Here is a 6,039-nt window from a genome sequence, read left to right as displayed (position 1 = left end):
ATGCATAACGTGTACAATGTGTAGTATCGTAAAATACCAGCAAACGGAAAAAAATTAAAATGGAAAACACAAAATTAAATGAAAAAGAAATCATAAAACCAAAACCCCCCCAAACATTTTAGTATGGGTTGGTGTTACCAACCGGTACTAAAGGGCTCCCGGCCCCCGGAGCTGGCTCGTGCCACGTGGTTGCCCTTTAGCACCGGTTCGTGCTGAACCGGTACTAAAGGGGGGGGGGCTTTAGTGACCACACTTTAGTGCCGGTTATGGAACCGGCACTAAAGGGCTTTACGAACTGGTGTTATTGCCCGGTTCTGCACTAGTGGGCGGCGGCCTCCTTGCGGCGGACTCGTATCCTTGGGCTTCATCGTTGCGATGATGTTGGCTCTGGATTAGCAAGAAGCATGAGAGGTTGTTCAAGACCGATGCCAATGATGATCTACGTTGGCGGCAAACAGGTTCGGCCTTGGCAAGCTACTTCGGAGGCTTGAAAAGTTGGAGATTAGCAGTGCCCGCTACGGTGGTGTTGAAGGCAGGTGACGACTGTTGGCATCAAGCTTAGGAGATTCTTAGGTTTTGATTTTAATTGCTCTTCTTGGATGGGTGTCTTTTGGGCTAAAGTCGTCTACGTGGCTTGTATATACTTTACTATATGAGGAGCATTACCTTAAAATTTTGATAGTCTAGAATATGCATATGCCTTATAAACTGAAAAGGAGAAATTATCAATTATCAAGCCATAGCTTTTTTTTAATATATGTAGAACTATTAATATGGATAGGATGGAGTAGATAATTCAATTGTACTCTTGATAAGAGTGTTTTCTATTTCGTCGGTATTAATTATGATTTTGAACCCCAGGCATAGGGTGTGACATTGTTGTTATCTACAAATATACTCCCTCTATAACTTAATATAAGACGTTTTTTTTACACTATCATGGACTCTAAAAACATCTTATAAAAGTAACAAAGGGGTTATAATTTTTCTAGCTAGATTATACATTGCAAACAAACAAATTTATGTTACTTCCTTGGTAAATATGAAACTGTTATTTTTGGGAGTATATGAGATGCTTATGTGTGCATGTGCGAGTGTAGCCACCTACAATTATGTTTTATTTGTGAAAAATACTATCTTGTACTAGTAATGGTTACTCTCTATTTTCTTACCTTTAGTATTTGAACCCTGATAAGTGCTGAAGAAGCAACTCTGAACGTTTTCGGTGACAAGTTTAGTTACACGAGGATGACAACTTTCGCATTTTAGTTTGTTTTTGATAGAAACTTGTCATGTGCCGCTGGAATTTGCCATCCTTGCGTGACTGAAATTGCCATCAAAAAACGTCAGGACCGGAGTGTCACGCACCTAATGTGTGACACTTATTATTTGTGTCCTTTTATAGGAAAGAGTAGCGAGCATATAGCGAAAGAGGATTTGTAGCACCTGGGTGCTCCACCTCCTATGTGAACATTAAGTTTGAAAAACTACGAGAAATTTGAAGAAAAAAAACTGGGATTTTGGGATATCATACTTAGGTGTTCGATCTACTTCATTGCGAAATTTCATGAAAAAATACCAGTAAACGTATTCGTGGCAAAAAGAAAATCCTAATAGAGAAGAAGAAGAAGAAAAACTGTTTGGATAGATTTTTGTTCGGACAGTATTTTCTTCGCCACGGATACGTTTCCTGGTATTTTTTCACGAAACTTTACACTGGATTGGAAACCCAGATTTGATATCCTCAAATTTCAGACTTTTTAAAGAAAAATAGTAATTTTTATATTTAATATTCATATAGGGGTCTGGAGCACCTAAGAGCTCCTGTGTATTTTTGGCATATAGCGTACTTTTATGACCTTATGATCCTTGACTTGACTGCTACACATCATATATAACAAGATTTGTGGATCGCTCATCCCTCTTGCCGTGGGATATGTATAGTTAGACTTGATGGAAATTCGGGGAACTTAACATACACACGCACACCATGTTTCGGAATGAGGGTAGTGCACTTTACTGCAGGGTTCACGCTTTTGATTTTGCATAAATCTACATTTTTGTATGTACTGCCGACGCACCTACTTATGTCGGTATCCAGTTTATGTCCACGCCGTTCCCTATACTATCATATCGACTCTGCATCTGCACCCCGAGCACTATCCACTTCGCCTAGTATATCATATAGGATATGCCTAAACACTGTGAGAGTGGCGATGGCATGGACGGGCTCGCGCGCTCCTGCTAGCTGGACGAACGAATCAATAACGCTCGCGTACTGTATTCAATGCGAGCGTACGGAGACAGGCCGACTGCATACGTCCAGTAGTAACGTGGGAAGACGGAACTGTGTAAAATAACGGGTAAATGCCGGACTAGGATTATGATATTCCATTGGTACAGGTATATGTTGGCACTGTAACAACGTCCGCCTTGTGCATCTGTAAGGCAGACGCCGTGTGCGGAATGGATACGTGTGTACCAGATTATGGGACCATGGTCACCCGACCGACGCTGATAAGTAAAAACAAATCTATTGTCTTTCTTGGGGCGCCGTCTAAGGCGAGAAGTTCATGGCTATGGAGATCGCGACTATAGGACACAATGAAAGGAGAGAGCAGAGGTGTGTGTGCATACGAGTTCAGAGATGTCTGCACCTCCTTCGACCGGTCTACCAGGCATGTCTCTTCCAGCTCTGCTTCGGATGCCCCTGGAGGCGCCAATCAGCAGGAGCACCACACGAGCAGTAATCCAGAGCATGAAAGTTTCTCCCATAGAGGTTCTTTGATCGCGGTACGTACATATCATCTTTGGACTGGTGTTCTCCCCCCTTGTCATCGTCTAGTAGTGAAAATGCAGATCTCAAATGTTGACTCCGCATGCAAGCTTTAGTTCACGGTAGGGTTGATGGCGTGTCAATGGTGGATGGAGATCTCGAAGAAGAACCTGAAGTTCAATCCCGTCTCTCAGTTGTGGAAGAGGGGGCTACATATGATCCCGAAGATCATAGGTTTGCTGACGATGATGACTGCACTCGGACGGGCAACTGCTGCGAGTCAACCACGAAAGTCACCCATGGATCCACACCAACCCAGCTAAGCAGGCAAGGCTTCATGCATAAAAAATCTATGGTCGGTGATTAGAGTTGATAAGCTGAAGATAAGGCCGTCTCGAGGAGAAAAAACCATTAGTGCGCTAGTAGGTTTGTTTGAAATAATAATAAAAACAGGTTCCGTTTTGCGTGCATTAGGATAGAAATGCTTGTGCTAAGAGTGGTATACTAGTAGGTTTGTATGGGAAAATAAATTTAGGTTCCGCCTTGCTCGGATTTTAAGTTGAATTGTTCATGATAAAAGCATATGGCTGTTCATTAAATTATGGACCTTGTTTGCCTGGACAACCTTGTATTTTTTGTCATAACAACACTAACAAGTCCCATAAACACATCAAACACGCACATAATAAACCATCCCTGTATGTACATTTGCTGATTTTTCCTTGGTGTTTTTTTCAGTGTTGAAAATAATGGCAAAAAAAAAAAAGCTTTGCGTTGTTTGGCACATCCAACTGCTACATACAAACATTCAGGACGAAAAAATATGTGACATTTCCACATGCGAAAAAGTAAAATGAATTCAAACACCAACTGTTACCAGGAAAAAATATCTCCTAATTTGTTTTTTCACCAGCAATATACGCCTGCTCCATTTCTCTTTGAAAATTTCATGTACGCTCTTTCCACTAACACTAGCATTTACAACAAGTGACGTGTTTTTTTTGTATATGCTACATTTTCCCACTATTTAGGCTTGCCTTTCCGCCCTTGGTGCCAAAAAGACTGTAATTAAAATGTTCGCACGGTGCATAATACGGTGAATTTTTCACTACTACAAAAACAATTACAAGCCTCCTAATTTATTTATTTTTGGGTGTGAAGGCATACTGAAGTTGCTAAAAACAATTTTGCTGGGGTAAATGATAAAACATGGCAGCTAATTCACCAGCAGTAGTTCAGCCCAGTATTTGCACTTCACCCAAACACTCCCTCGCGAGGCCACCTGTGCTGATATAAAATAAAAACAAATTAAGGAAAGATGTTGTCAGACCGGAAGCACATTAAGCACGACATTAGCCGTTCGAGTGGTGGCCCTGAGCATTGGAATAGTCAATGCACGCCTCCGTGCTGCATGCGAGGGATCCAGTGGGGCGAAACCAGGGAACTAACGGGACGGCAGAAAACACCGTCACCGCCCTTTGACGTCTGTCGCGAACATCGGCTCTCACTGCGTCCCTTGCTGTTGCGTACACGCATTAATTGACACCTCGTCTACCATCTGAAATACCACGGCAGTCCCGCATCTCTAGGCGAACAAATGCGTGACGATGCCGGGATCGCGCGAGCTCGTCCACACCTAGCAATTTTCGTAAACATTGTGCTCTATTGAATCCCCAACTTTTCCAAACAAACCAACGTAATTCAGTTTCAATGTACTACTGTAACTGATAACGGATCACACACACACACACACACACACACACATGGCACACGTGCTACAAACCGGGTGCGGCAGCTCTGGCAACATAAGATGACAGCCGTTTTCTTAGCCGCGTCCTACGGTCCGGCGCTTTCCTGCGTCGCGTCTACTCGTCAGGCGCGCTTTGGAAACGCATCTTACGGAGCTTTGTGTGCCGCTCGAGCGGATAAGACGCGGCTTGGGGTAGCTTTCATGCTCCTAGCCGCTATCTGAGATCACGTGTGGATAAGGCGCCAGCTGAGTTGACGCTACGCGGCTTGGTGGCTCTTTTCTGCACCGCGTTATGCTGCCAAGTGGGAAGGCGGCGCTTTCCTGCCTGGCGTTTGCTTGTTCGCTAAGTGAGTGAGAAGGTCAGGTCACGTGCTACGCCTGACTCGTGAGGCTAGCGACTCGCACAGTGATGGCAAGGGCTTCGCAGATTGATATCTCACTGCCAATGGTAGAAATGGAATATAAGAGCATCTCCTGCCAGATATACCTTTTTTTTGCGGCATCCTGCTAGATATACCTTAATGTGATTCTTTAGAGGATCTTCATTGCAGGGCGCTTGCACAAACGCTTACCAAGAAAAAAAACTCCCTCCGCTTCATATTAATTATCATCGATTTACAACCGATCAGTATTGATTGTGTTAATTTAATACAACTGTACTAAATCAGTGACAATTAGTATAGGTCGGAAGGGGTATCATAAAATATATTAAAAAAAAAATCAACTTTAGTGTTTTTGTTGAAATACTTTCTTTACCACTAACAATGGCTGCTAATTAATTGTAAAATCAGTAAAAAAAAAACTGATTCACTACATGCACAGCTCTAAGTACTGTAGGCAAAAGAAAAGCGAAGCGTCTGCCCCCATGTTTGGCACAGGTAGACGCTAGGATTTGTTAGCCTAACTGCCAATCAAGCACGATATTAATCCTAACATTCACGCCTAACGCCCGGTGTAGGTGCCTTCATATGTCCACGAACGCGTGAAGACGTGGATAAGAACTGGCTGGCTCGCATTTGTCAATCCATACAAATCCATGCAACAATGCTTTCATACGTAGTTTGTATATAGATAGATAGATAGATAAAAACAAGCTACATTTGAATAGAAATTGCAAAGTAGATACTACCTTACTCCTACTCCTCGCCAAAGGAAAGCTTGATGGCCCCTTTCGCCGGTCTCATGGTCGTTGGTAGCGGGGTGAATCAAGGGTGCCTCGTCCTCCTCCTCGTCGGCGAAGATACACTCCCGCTTCACATCGCAGAGGTGGATTTTGCGGTAGTTCCCCACCACCACCCCCTCGGACTTGAGCTACTCAAGGATGGCACGGTTCTTGGCCACAATGGTGGAGTCGGCGACGAGCTCGGCAAATGTGGGAGGGATCGCACGCTCAGACTCGGTTCGCTTATCCACTGTGAGGTGCTCCGCCTCCTCGGCTTTGGCAAGTTAGTGAAGGAGGTGGATGTCATCGCCCCTGTCCACCATAGCGTCCGCCACCAAAAACCCAACGGCG

The sequence above is a fragment of the Triticum dicoccoides genome, chromosome 6A, assembly GCF_002162155.2.
Source record: "Triticum dicoccoides isolate Atlit2015 ecotype Zavitan chromosome 6A, WEW_v2.0, whole genome shotgun sequence".
Classification (NCBI taxonomy): domain Eukaryota; kingdom Viridiplantae; phylum Streptophyta; class Magnoliopsida; order Poales; family Poaceae; genus Triticum; species Triticum dicoccoides.
Note: the sequence above shows the minus strand (reverse complement) of the source record.